The 12,153-nt window shown below is 38.2% G+C and overlaps 1 protein-coding gene across 5 annotated transcripts in view; it reads right to left on the bottom strand.

Moving 5' to 3' along the window:
- Positions 1-12,153, bottom strand: part of Prex2 (phosphatidylinositol-3,4,5-trisphosphate dependent Rac exchange factor 2) — a 301,528-nt gene that overhangs the window by 45,666 nt on the left and 243,709 nt on the right. The window contains exon 1 of one of the 5 annotated variants that reach the window (XM_021163585.2): positions 5,898-6,221. The exons of the other annotated variants lie outside the window; for them this stretch is intronic. The gene's annotated coding sequence lies outside the window, so the exon portion shown is untranslated. Of the gene's footprint in view, positions 1-5,897; positions 6,222-12,153 lie in introns of those variants that run through there. 5 annotated transcript variants of the gene reach the window in all.

Genomic DNA, 12,153 nt, shown 5'->3' with positions numbered 1-12,153 from the left:
GCTTATAAAACTGCAGTTTCGTGTTTACTCTGCACTCTTCTCACTGGGACCTAACTACCATTTAACCAATAAATCAGACTTCCAGTTTGTTTTTTTAAGGTAGCTCATAAGAAATACAGTGAATGTCATATTTACTGAAACTAATCTTCCATAAGACAAGGAGGATTTTGCTTATCTCTTCCCCACTGAATTTTGAGGCTGTATATACTTAATTTTTAAATTAATATTACTTATATGTTTGACTATTTTGCCTGACAATATGTCTGTGTACCATATGCACACAGTATCCTCTGGGGCAGAAAGATGGTGTCAGCTCCTGTGGGACTTGAGTTATGAGATGGTTGTAAGATACTAGGTAGGTGATGGGAATTGAACCTAGGTCCTCTGCAGGAGAAACCAGTTCTCTTAACTGCTAAACTCTCTTGTCCCTCAATTTGTCATATTTTATGTCTGTGTTGGTGATGTCAAAAGTAGATGAAGTTCAAAAATCTCTACAAATGAAAGCACTTTCAAGAAGTTTATAATTATTACTATACACCAATTTATGAAATAATCTATATGTGGGCACCACTGTGAGCTTTCAGTTTTGCATGTGAAATATCTTAATATTTGGATGGACCAAAATGTAAATATCTAAATGAATACAATTTTATCTGTATGGCTTTTTTTAATGATAATATAGAATTACTGTCTTTTTACAATTATTACAGAATACTAAATGTAAAATATAATGTACAGTTTGACCCTTTCTTTGGGTTTTGAAGAGAGAGGATGATGTATTTTGATGGGATTTAGATTTGATGTACTTGACTCATCCTTCTCTGACAGTAATATTTCACAAGGCACACTCACTATGAAGACAAAATCTATGATTGAGCTTGACTCATAGATGGACCCCACAGATACTTTTTATTTCCAACTAACAACAGAATTCTAATCATTCCAGCCTCCTTGTCCAGTTTACTGAATTCCTTCTCCATTTCTCAATGTTAGGTTCTTATTATCCTTAACTATCAGCTTACCCTTGTCTTAATGATTGTAATAGCTTGCTAAGCAATTTCTGTGTGAGTCTCTGTCTCTGTCTGTGTCTGTCTGTCTCTCTGTCTCTCTCTCTAAACACTTTGTTAGCAATGTATAAATAAAAGAAGAAAAATGAACAAAAAGAAAAGAAGAGTAAATTAAATAATATATAAGAATGCAAGTTAACACAAACTATCATTGACAAAAGGGAGAATGCAAAGAGAGAATAGGACTAAATAAGAAGAGGTGAGAGGATATGGTGTTGGGGGTGAGATCTAAGGTATGCTGAGAGGCATGTAGGAAATGGCCAGCAACAGAAATTGGTGTCACTTGGGCTAAATCTACTAAAAGCCCAACAAAGCCAAAGTGAGTGGCAAAATTTCACAAACTTGAATCTACAAAAGACAGAACCTGCCTTCTGTTGAAGTTGAGTTGTCTGCCTAGGCAGCTAATTTTACAAATATCGTGCTGTATTTCCCTCAACAACCAAGGGTTTCAATATAGCCATAGTCTTTTCTTCCAAGTTAGACTCATCCCTCTGTATCAATGTTTCTGGGATCAAGGTTAATATAATTTATAGTCATCCCTTCATTGTACATCCACCAAAAACAACAACAAAAAAAAAAACAACAAAAAAAAACCAAAACCCTGAAATGCCAGCAAAAAGGGACCAAACAAAAGCAATTTGAAAAAAAAAATACTCATCACAAAGATTGATTAAGATGCCTTGAGTATACCTTTTAAAGTCTGTCCTTGTCATTAGATACAAAGTCAGCAGTTAAAAATCAATTTTGCTTCTGTAAGCACTGGTCAATTTCTCCCACACAGTACATTCCCTTAACTAAGGGATATGCTTTGAGGATGTGCTTATTTGTTCTTTGACACGTTCAAATTGAATTTAATCCAAAAGAGGTTCTAAGCACAGAGTGCTTCCATCTCCCTTTTCTTTTGGCAAAAACAAAGTGTCTTTTCTTAGTTGGGAGATGGAAGACAGCAGCTTTTTCTTAGTGCAAGATAGAAAACAAGAGAGTGTCTTAGCGCCTCGACAGAGATGATTCTCTTAGAAAATGAGCATGGTTTTTATCTGCTTCTATTTGTCAGACTATGACGTATTTATCCTCATAAATATTACCACATGCAGAATTTATTACAAAAATCTGAAAACCCATAGGCTAGTAATTTTAATCTCCCATATTCTCCTTACTAAAATATTACATTAAGAATTCCTTTAAGGTAAGTAAAATAAATACTAGTTCCAAGTATAACTTCTCAAGGGCAACTGGACTGGTCTGAACGCAAAAAGTACATCCCAGGTGAGTTTAGCGAGATAGCCATATTAATATACATGTTGCTACAGTGCCTCCGCAGTAAAACAATGGTGCCAAGCTTTCATAGAATTACTGCACTTTTCAAATAAAAAAAGAGATGCTGCTCTCAAAATGTCACTACAACTTCAACTTTACCTGTTCTCATCTCATGTGAAATTTATAAACCTTGACTATGCTGATAAATTTTCTTAAGAGAGAGATCTCCAACAGAGTCAGCATCTGTACCCTTCAAGTGGTCTGAAATGTTTTGTATATAAAACAAAGTAGACTGGATAGTGGAATAAATTCAGTATAATAATAATAATTTAACAAGAGTATGGCCATGCATTACAACCAATACAATTTCTAATTCAATACAACTATTTTGCATACATACACGCCCGCATGCGCGTGCGCGCGCGCACACACACACACACACACACACACACACACACACACACACGGAGGAAGTTAGAGAAATAGATCCCTAAAGTAAACAAAACTGGTGCTATTTAAAAGGTTGTTCGGTTTAGAAGAAGTTGATTAATTATATCTGTTGATGTAACAGAAGGCATCCTGCAGGAAGATCAGTTTCAGATGGGTCTTAAATAATTGCAAAATAATTATACTTTCCACAAAAGGCCATGGAGCTGAGTGTGTCCTGGGTTAAGGGTGGAATGGAGGAAGTTGGGCAGGAGCTGAATGGTAAGGGTTAACAGAACACCTGGTCTCCATTACAAATCAGTTTCACATTCTTCTCTCATGAGCTCTAGCTTCAGCGACACACTGCAGATCCTCCCTTTATCTTTGGGACTTTTGCAAACGGTATTCCATCTTTTGGATAATAATTACCATCCCTACCAAGTTTACCTTCCAGACCCTCTCCCCTAAACCCTGCCACTCCATTCTGCTTTCAGATCTCAGCTTAAAGAATATTCCTCAAGCAACTCATCCCTGAACCCACCATTCACTGTCTTCCCATAGTTGGGATGGATTCTCTTCTTGCACACATGACTACAATTGTTTGTCTCACACATTTTCATTAAGTATTGGGGAGAATTTTGTTTAGAATTTATCTCAACCCAAAGACATGTTCCTAGGGGGCAGAGTCTCAGCTGCTGCAATGCCATAAGCATGGAGTGTTATCCTTGGCACTTGGCAGGTAGGTGGTGTTTGCTGAATAAATGGTTAAGTCACAGAAAGTATATACTCTTGTGGGGAAATGTCACTTCGGTAAAGCATATAGTTTGTAAGTCATGGATCCTTCTTATATCTCTTATGTAAGAAGGACACCTAGAAAACTTGTAAGCACCCCACACTGACTCAAACCCTTCATATTATCCTACCATGAGAAAATCACCTCTCATATAAAACTGAGAATTCTGTATTCTCAGTCTAAAAGCAGACAGTAATTAAGTATACACACTTACTTTTATAGATAGTTGTAGAGATACCAAAATATGGACACCTTAATCAAACAAAAATAATAAAGAATAAAACAACTTTGCTGAGAGGCAGAGTAAAAAATACAAAAATACCACAGAGTAGATGAGTACAGAAGATTTCTGTGTAATTTAAGAACGAATCATGTCATTTAACTCTGAAAGCTTCTTGCTACTCCAAATATAGAAATATTACTTACAAAAAAACCCCTGAAATATTACTTACATGCTAATTAATGTTCTTTCTTGCTCAGTCACCTGCTTGCTCATTGTAGCTGATACTTTCATTGACTTAATATGGCTGACACATACTCATCACCAGGTTCTAGTACTCTCCATTCTAAACTCAGCTGCTCTGTTTGCCATTCAACAAAGGGTGGGCCACAGGGTCTCATGATGTGATGCCATCAAAGAAAGAGAACAAAAAGGCATGAGCCCTGAGCCCTGAGCCCTGAGCCCTGAGCCCTGAGCTCTGAGCCCTGAGTCCTGAACCCTGAGCCCTGAACCTGCAAAGGCATACCAGAGCTGAGAGGGTGCTGTTTCACAATCTTCTCCTGTTGTTTGAGAGCTGTATCTAAAATATGAAATGACCGTTTACCCATGCCATGTATCGTAGCTCCTCTGTCAGGAATGCATATTCCCTGATACATTTTCCTCTGTGGATGTGGAGAGGTAGTGTACTTCATGAAAATGCTATCATGAGACTAATCAAACACATGCTTCTGGCTATCATTTTCCTGTTGAATATACCATCCAAAACCTGTGGCTCTGAAATGGGTATGTGTAGTATTCCTTTGCAACAGAAAATTGTTACTTTTTTTTCTGTGTTACAAAAAATATATTTGGGTTTTCTAAAGGTATTTTAAATGTTGTCTATTTGTGTATAGTGTATATGCATAATATATGATAAATGCAGATACATGCAAAGCCACAACAGGGTGTTGAATGCTCTGGAACTAGAGTTACAGATGGTAGCGAGCCACCACTTGGGAGTATGGAAGCAATCCCAGGTCCTTGGAAGAACACTACAAGATCTTTACCTTGGAGACATCTTTACAGCCCATTTAAAACAAAAACAAAAACAAAAAAACCAAAACCAAAAACTTCTCAAAGGACATGTGCTATTCTGTACACACAAAGGCACATCTTAAGAGAATCTTTGCTTTGAATAGTTTTTACATATTCTGTAAAATTGACAGATTTATACAGTTAGATATACAAGATTATCAGCCCTAAAATATATCACTATGAAGCTATCACTTCATATAAATAGCAAAGGGCTTTGGCTAATGCAGACCTTGTTTGTTTTTATTTTGTTGGAATTTTGGATTTTACTCTTAATTTTACACTAAAATAATATTGAAAAATAATTACCTAAATACTTCAAACCATAAGGACTTCTTGGATACAGAGAACATTGTTCATTTTTTCAATTTATATCCTTAGTCACTACATTGTGGTGCCTTTTGCCAAAACATTAAAATGAAAGAATTTAGTAATGATAAATTACCTTTAAGTAGGGCATGGCAGAATGTGGCTGATGGAGAGGATGGATCATGGCCAAGTAGAGAAAAAAAGAAAAAGAAAAATAGAGCAGATCAGGGAGTTGGAGGTGAGGTGGGGGGATAGAGCAGGTAAGGGGGTTGGAGGCAGTGTTGGGGGATAGGACAGATAAGGGGTTTGTAGTCAGGGTTAGCAACAATTCCTAACTTCTGAGATTGCCAGAATTTCACAGTTAAATCCTTTTGTTTTGGTTGTTCTTTTATAAGCAGAAATAAATCAATCAAAATGATTTCTGACTTGGTTCTAGAAGGAGTTTATATTCTAGAAACATCCCAAACCTATTTATGCTAGCTCAGCCTTGCGCATGGGGTAAAGAGCTAAGCAGACATCTTTAGGAAGAAAGTTCAGGACCACAGTGTCCTTGCCAAGTTCCTAGGCTCTTTGCCACTTGTATCTCCTTTAGAGTGGAGAGTGGTGAGTTGTGCTGGCTGGCCTGAGCTTCTTTACTGCATGCTGTGGAAATGTTAGCTATCTTTAATATCATTTGCAATGGATACATTAACTATTATCAGACAATACAAATTCAATAACATTTTACAGTGGATTCCTAACCCAAAGTACCTACAACAACAACAACCCTGCATGTCAGGCTCTGTTCATTTCTTTCCATGAGATTCATGCTCCCCATGGGCTAGAAGGAAGATTTCACCAAAGTTCAACTTGGGGAGACCAATGAGTTTATCATGCTTTTTCACAGTGGGAGGGATGATTATAGGAATGTGGGTGGCCCTCAAACAGCAGCAGCACAGCAGTGTTCTATGACATCATGGACCGTGACCTCATAGAACTTGCATCACAGAGTCTGGCTTTTAGTCAGCCTTTTATTTCTACATACACCCTAGCATCTCCTAAGATCACCTGTTGCTGGTGTGGATGGTACAGCAGAGATAAATAGGTAAAATCCTAGGCAAGGATTTCCTGATCATCCCCAGGGAGTTTGAACAGCGTCATTACCATTAGTAGACCAGGTGCCATTGTATTAGTGCTCTATTTTAGTTGCCATGGCTACAGGACAAAGTCCAAGATGGCATCTCCTCAAAAGCTGAGGAAAAAGCATGACAGACATAATACTTGCAGGCATTGATTCACTGTTTGGAAGGTCTTTTTCTGAATCCTGACAAGAGTGTTTCCTTGTGACATAGGCCAATGTTCAAACACCACATGCAGTTCCTGCTCTCAGGAGAGCTTCAAATATAGTGGGTGAATGTATGGCTAATTGTGCAAAATCAGAGCTACAGAGGCCCATGAGGTATCAAATATGGAGACATACAATTCATCTTCAGTATTAATGAGATATATATATATATATATCATTAAAGAGAAATAGTTCTTTGCTTTAAAGCTTGGTTTCACTAACTCACTGTCTGGATAACTGATGTTCTCCTTAAAATGGAAACATTAAGTGTTTAAATAACTCATATAGTGTGCTTTCATGGGACTGACTCAATATGTCCTCAAAATTTGACAGATATGATGTCTATTATATTCTTCTAATGGACAATTATATCTATCTGTTCTTGGATGTTTTAAACAAGAAAGCCCACTGTTTGTACTTGAAGAGTATACTTTGCCTTCTTATTTGATAATCCTTTGGTCTATCATGCTGAATTCAGCCCTTCAGAAAGGAACAGACAGCAAGGCTCTAGCTGTAAGCCCCTCCCAAGTCCTTCAGTAAAGCTGCTGATGCAGGGGGCACTATCTCTTCTCCTATGTAGAACACTGGTCTGTAATGAACATGTTTGCCCAGATGAGAGTAAAATGGTTCTACACAGAGACAAGGGTGCGAACAGAAAGTTAGAATCCTTCTTCAGAAGAATGCCCAGCCCCTAGGCCACAGTCACCATAGCCCCGATGTCTGAATCACACAGTCACCATAGCCTTGATGTTGGCATCATATAGCCAACACACTGTTTTGTTTATCCTGACTTGAATTTGCTTTCTGAAGCTTGTCATCTCAGTAACGTTTTCTAATCACACAATGGCCAAAAGGATGTTTTCCGAAGTTCAACGGGTAAATAAATGGATGTTCAGAATTAAATGAGTTCTAGTGGAAGAGTGAAAGGGGATTTTGGATGTGAGGGGGAGAGGGGAAACTCCCCTTTAAGAGGGGCAGTCAGCGTTCTTCAAATAGTCCATATTATTTTCTCAGATCTAAAAAGCAAAAGCAAATTTCTCAAGTAACTAGGAAGTATCTGTGCTTAGAAAGCCACAGGGGAGAATATTAAGGAAGAGATTGACTACATATTCAAGAAACAAGAAGGAAGAGGAGATACTCCTGGAAGTCGGGAGATAATTGCCTTCCTGTGCAAAGGAAATCTAATGTGTAACAAGTAGTGCACACAGCATGTCATTACTGATAAAGCATCAGAGTTTTACCAAGGAGTGTCCACTTCTAAAAACCTTTGTTGAGAAGAGATGCACTAATTTTCATACGTGGGTAAAACAGTCTAATACTTCTCCCATTTTTCATCGTCATCAATAAACATCCTGTCAAATATGCTGTATATCTAAGTAGACTCGCAAGGATGAAGAGCACTGTGCCCTGCTTCCCACTGCTTTCTGCTAGTTAGAGCCAAATACCATTCTTACAGTCTGAATCTCCCCCACAGTGCATGTTTTTGGATAACTTGGGCCCAGATGGAAGTGAGAAGCTTGCAGTGTGGACCAGGAGACTGTAAGGTTGGGACTCTGAATGCTATTCTTGGTTCTTGCTCAGGACTTTAAACTTTTTTTTTTATTAGATATTTTCTTTATATACATTTCAAATGCTATCCCGAAAGTTCCCTATATCCTCCCCCCGCCCTGCTCCCCTACCCACCCACTCCCACTTATTGGCACTGGCATTCCCCTGTACTGGGGCATATAAAGTTTGCTAGAACAAGGGGCATCTCTTCCCAATGATGGTCGGCTAGGCCATCTTCTGCTACATATACAGCTAGAGACACGAGCTCTGGGGGTACTGGTTAGATCATATTGTTGTTCCACCTATAGGGTAGCAGACCCCTTCAGCTCCTTGGGTACTTTCTCTAGCTCCTCCATTGGGGGCCCTGTGTTCCATCCTATAGATAAATGTGAGCATCCACTTCTGTATTTGCAAGGCACTGCCATAGCCTCACATGAGACAGCTATATCAGGGTCCTTTCAGCAAAATCTTCCTGGCATATGCAATAGTGTCTGCGTTTCGTGGCTGATTATGGGATGAATCCTCGGGTGGGGTAGTCTCTGGATGGTCCATCCTTTCATCTTAGATCCAAACTTTGTCTCTGTAGCTCCTTCCATGGGTGTTTTGTTCCCTATTCTAAGGAGGAATGAAGTATGCACACTTTGGTCTTCCTTCTTCTTCATTTTCTTGTGTTTTGCAAATTGTGTCTTGGGTATTCTAAGTTTCTGGGCTAATATCCATTTATCAGTGAGTGCATATCAAGTGACTTCTTTTGTGATTGGGTTACCTTACTCAGGATGATATCCTCCAGATACATCCATTTGCCCAAGAATTTCACAAATTCATTGTCTTTAATAGCTGAGTAGTATGCCATTGTGTAAACGTACCACATTTTCTGTATCCATTCCTCTGTTGGGGGACATGAGGGTTCTTTCCACCTTCTGGCTATTATAAATAAGGATGCTGTGAACATATTGGAGCAGGTGTTCTTATTACCAGTTGGAACATTTTCTGGGTATATGCCCAGGAGAGGTATTGCTGGATCTTCTTGTAGTATTATGTCCAAATTTTTGAGGAACCTCCAGACTGATTTCCAGAGTGGTTGTACCAGCTTGCAATCCCACCAGCAATGGAGGAGTGTTCCTCTTTCTCCACATCTCGCCAACATCTGCTGTCACCTGAATTTTTGATCTTAGCCATTCTGACTGGAGTGAGGTAGAATCTCAAGGTTGATATGATTTGCATTTCCCTGATAATTAAAAATATTGAACATTTTTTCAGGTGCTTCTCAGCTCATCAGTATTCCTCACTTGAGAATACTTTGTTTAGCTCTGTACCCCATTTTTAATGGGGTTATTTGAATTTCTGAAGTCCAGCTTCTTGAACTCTTTGTATATATTGGATATTAGTGCCCTATCAGATTTAGGATTGGCAAAAATCCTTTCCCAATCTGTTGGTGGCCTTTTTGTCTTATTGGCAGTGTCTTTTGCCTTACAGAAGCTTTGCAATTTCATGAGGTCCCATTTGTCAATTCTTGATCTCACAGCACAAGCCATTGATGTTCTGTTTAGGAATTTTTTCCCAGTGCCCATATGTTTGAGGATTTTCCCCACACTCTCCTCTCTAAATTTCAGTGTCTCTGGTTTTATGTAGAGTTCTTTGATCCACTTAGACTTGAGCTTTACAAAAGAAGATAAGAATGGATCAATTTGCATTCTTCCACATAATAACCACCAGTTGTGCCAACATTTTTTGAAAATGCTGTCTTTTTTCCACTGGAGGGTTTTAGCTCCCTTGTCAAAGATCAAGTGATCATAGGTGTGTGGATTCATTTCTGGGTCTTAAATTCTATTCCATTGATCCACCTGTCTGTTACTGTACCAGTAACATGCAGTTTTTTATTTTTCTTTTTAATCACAATTGTTCTGTAATACAGCTTGAGGTCAGGCATAGTGATTCCACCAGAGGTTCTTTTATTGTTGAGAATAGTTTTTGCTATCCTAGGTTTTTTTTTTTATTATTCTAGATGAATTTGCAAATTGCCCTTTCTAACTCAGTGAAGAATTGAGTTGGAATTTTGATAGGGATTGCACTGAATATGTGTATATTGCTTTCAGCAGGATAGCCATTTTGACTATATTAATCCTGACAATCCATGAGCATGGGAGATCTTTCCATCTTCTGAGATCTTCAATTTCTTTCTTCAGAGACTTGAAGTTCTTATCATACAGATCTTTCACTTTCTTAGTTAGAATCACACCAAGGTATTTTATATTATTTGTGACTATTGTGAAGGATATTGTTTCCCTAATTTCTTTCTCCGTCCATTTATCCTTTGCGTTGAGAAAGGCCACTGATTTGTTTGAGCTAATTTTATATCCAGCTACTGCACTGAAGCTGTTTATCAGGTTTAGGAGTTCTCTGGTAGAATTTTTAGGGTCACTTATATATATAATCATATCATCTGCAAATAGTGAGATTTTGTCCTCTTCCTTTCCAATTTGTGTCCCCTTGATGTTCTTTTGTTGTTGAATTTCTCTGGCTAGGACTTCAAGTACTATATTGAATAGGTAGGGAGAAAGTGGGCCACCTTGTCTAGTCCCTGATTTATTGAGATTGCTTCAAGTTTCTCTCCATTTAGTTTGATGTTGGCTACTGGTTTGTTGTAGATGGCTTTTATTATGTTTAGGTATGGGCCTTGAATTTCTGATCTTTCCAAGACTTTTATCATGAATGGGTGTTGGATTTTCTCAAATGCTTTCTCTGCATCTACTGAGATAATCATGTGGTTTTTGTCTTTGAGTTTGTTTATATAGTGAATTACATTGATGGATTTCCGTATATTAAACCATCCTTGAATCCCTGGGATGAAGCCTATTTGGTCATGATGGATGATCACTTTGATGTGTTCTTGGATTCAGTTTGCGGGGATTTTATTGAATGTTTTTGCATCGATATTCATGAGGGAAATTGGATTGAAGTTCTCTTTCTTTGTTGGATCTTTGTGTGGTTTAGGTATCAGAGTAACTGTGGCTTCACAGAATGAACTGGGTAGAGTACCTTCTGTTTCTATTTTGTGGAACAGTTTGAGGAGAGTTGGAATTAGGTCTTCTTTGAAGGACTGATAGAACTCTGCACTAAACCCTTCTGGTCCTGAGCTTTTTTTGGTTGGGAGACTATTGATAACTGCTTCTAATTTTTTTTAGGGGAAATGGGACTGTTTAGAATGTTAATCTGATCCTGACTTAACTTTGATACCTGGTATCTGTCTAGGAAGTTGTCCATTTCATCCAGGTTTTCCAGTTTTGTTGAGTATAGCCTTTTGTAGTAGGATCTGATGATGTTTTGGATTTCCTCAGATTCTGTTGTTATGCATCCTTTTTCATTTTTGATTTTGTTACTTAGGATACAGTCCCTGTGCCCTCTAGTTAGTCTGGCTAAGGGTTTATCTATCTTGTTGATTTTCTCAAAGAACCAGCTCCTAGTTTGGTTGATTTTTTGAATACTTCTTTTTGTTTCTACTTGGTTGATTTCAGCCCTGAGTTTGATTTTTTCCTGCCATCTACTCCTCTTGGCTGAATTTGCTTCCTTTAGTTCTAGAGCTTCTAGGTGTGCTGTCAAGGTGCTCGTGTGTGCTCGATCTAATTTCTTTTTGGAGGCACTCTGAGCTATGAGTTTTCCTCTTAGGACTGCCTTCGTTGTGTTCCATAAGTTTGGGTATGTTGTGGCTTCTTTTTCTTTAAACTCTAAAAAGTCTTTAATTTCCTTCTTTATTTCTTCCTTGACCAATGTATCATTGAGTAGAGTGTTCTTCAGTTTCCACGTGAATGTTGGCTTTCTATTATTTATGCTGTTATTGAAGATCAGCCTTAGTCCATGGTGATCTAAGAGGATGCATGGGATAACTTCAATATTTTTGTATCTGTTGAGGCCTGTTTTGTGACTGATTATATGGTCAATTTTGGAGGAGGTACCATGTGGTGCTGAGAAGAAGTTATATCCTATTTTTTTTAAGGATAAAATGTTCTGTAGATATCTATTAAATCCATTTGTTTCATAACTTCTGTTAGTGTCCATGTGTCTCTGTTTAGTTTCTGTTTCCAGGATCTGTCCATTGGTGAGAGTGGGGTGTTGAAGTCTCCCACTAAAATTGTGTGAG

The sequence above is a fragment of the Mus caroli genome, chromosome 1 (genome assembly GCF_900094665.2).
Source record: "Mus caroli chromosome 1, CAROLI_EIJ_v1.1, whole genome shotgun sequence".
Classification (NCBI taxonomy): Eukaryota; Metazoa; Chordata; class Mammalia; order Rodentia; family Muridae; genus Mus; species Mus caroli.
The sequence above is the reverse complement of the archived record's forward strand: the minus strand, read 5'-3'. Positions and strand labels throughout refer to the sequence as shown.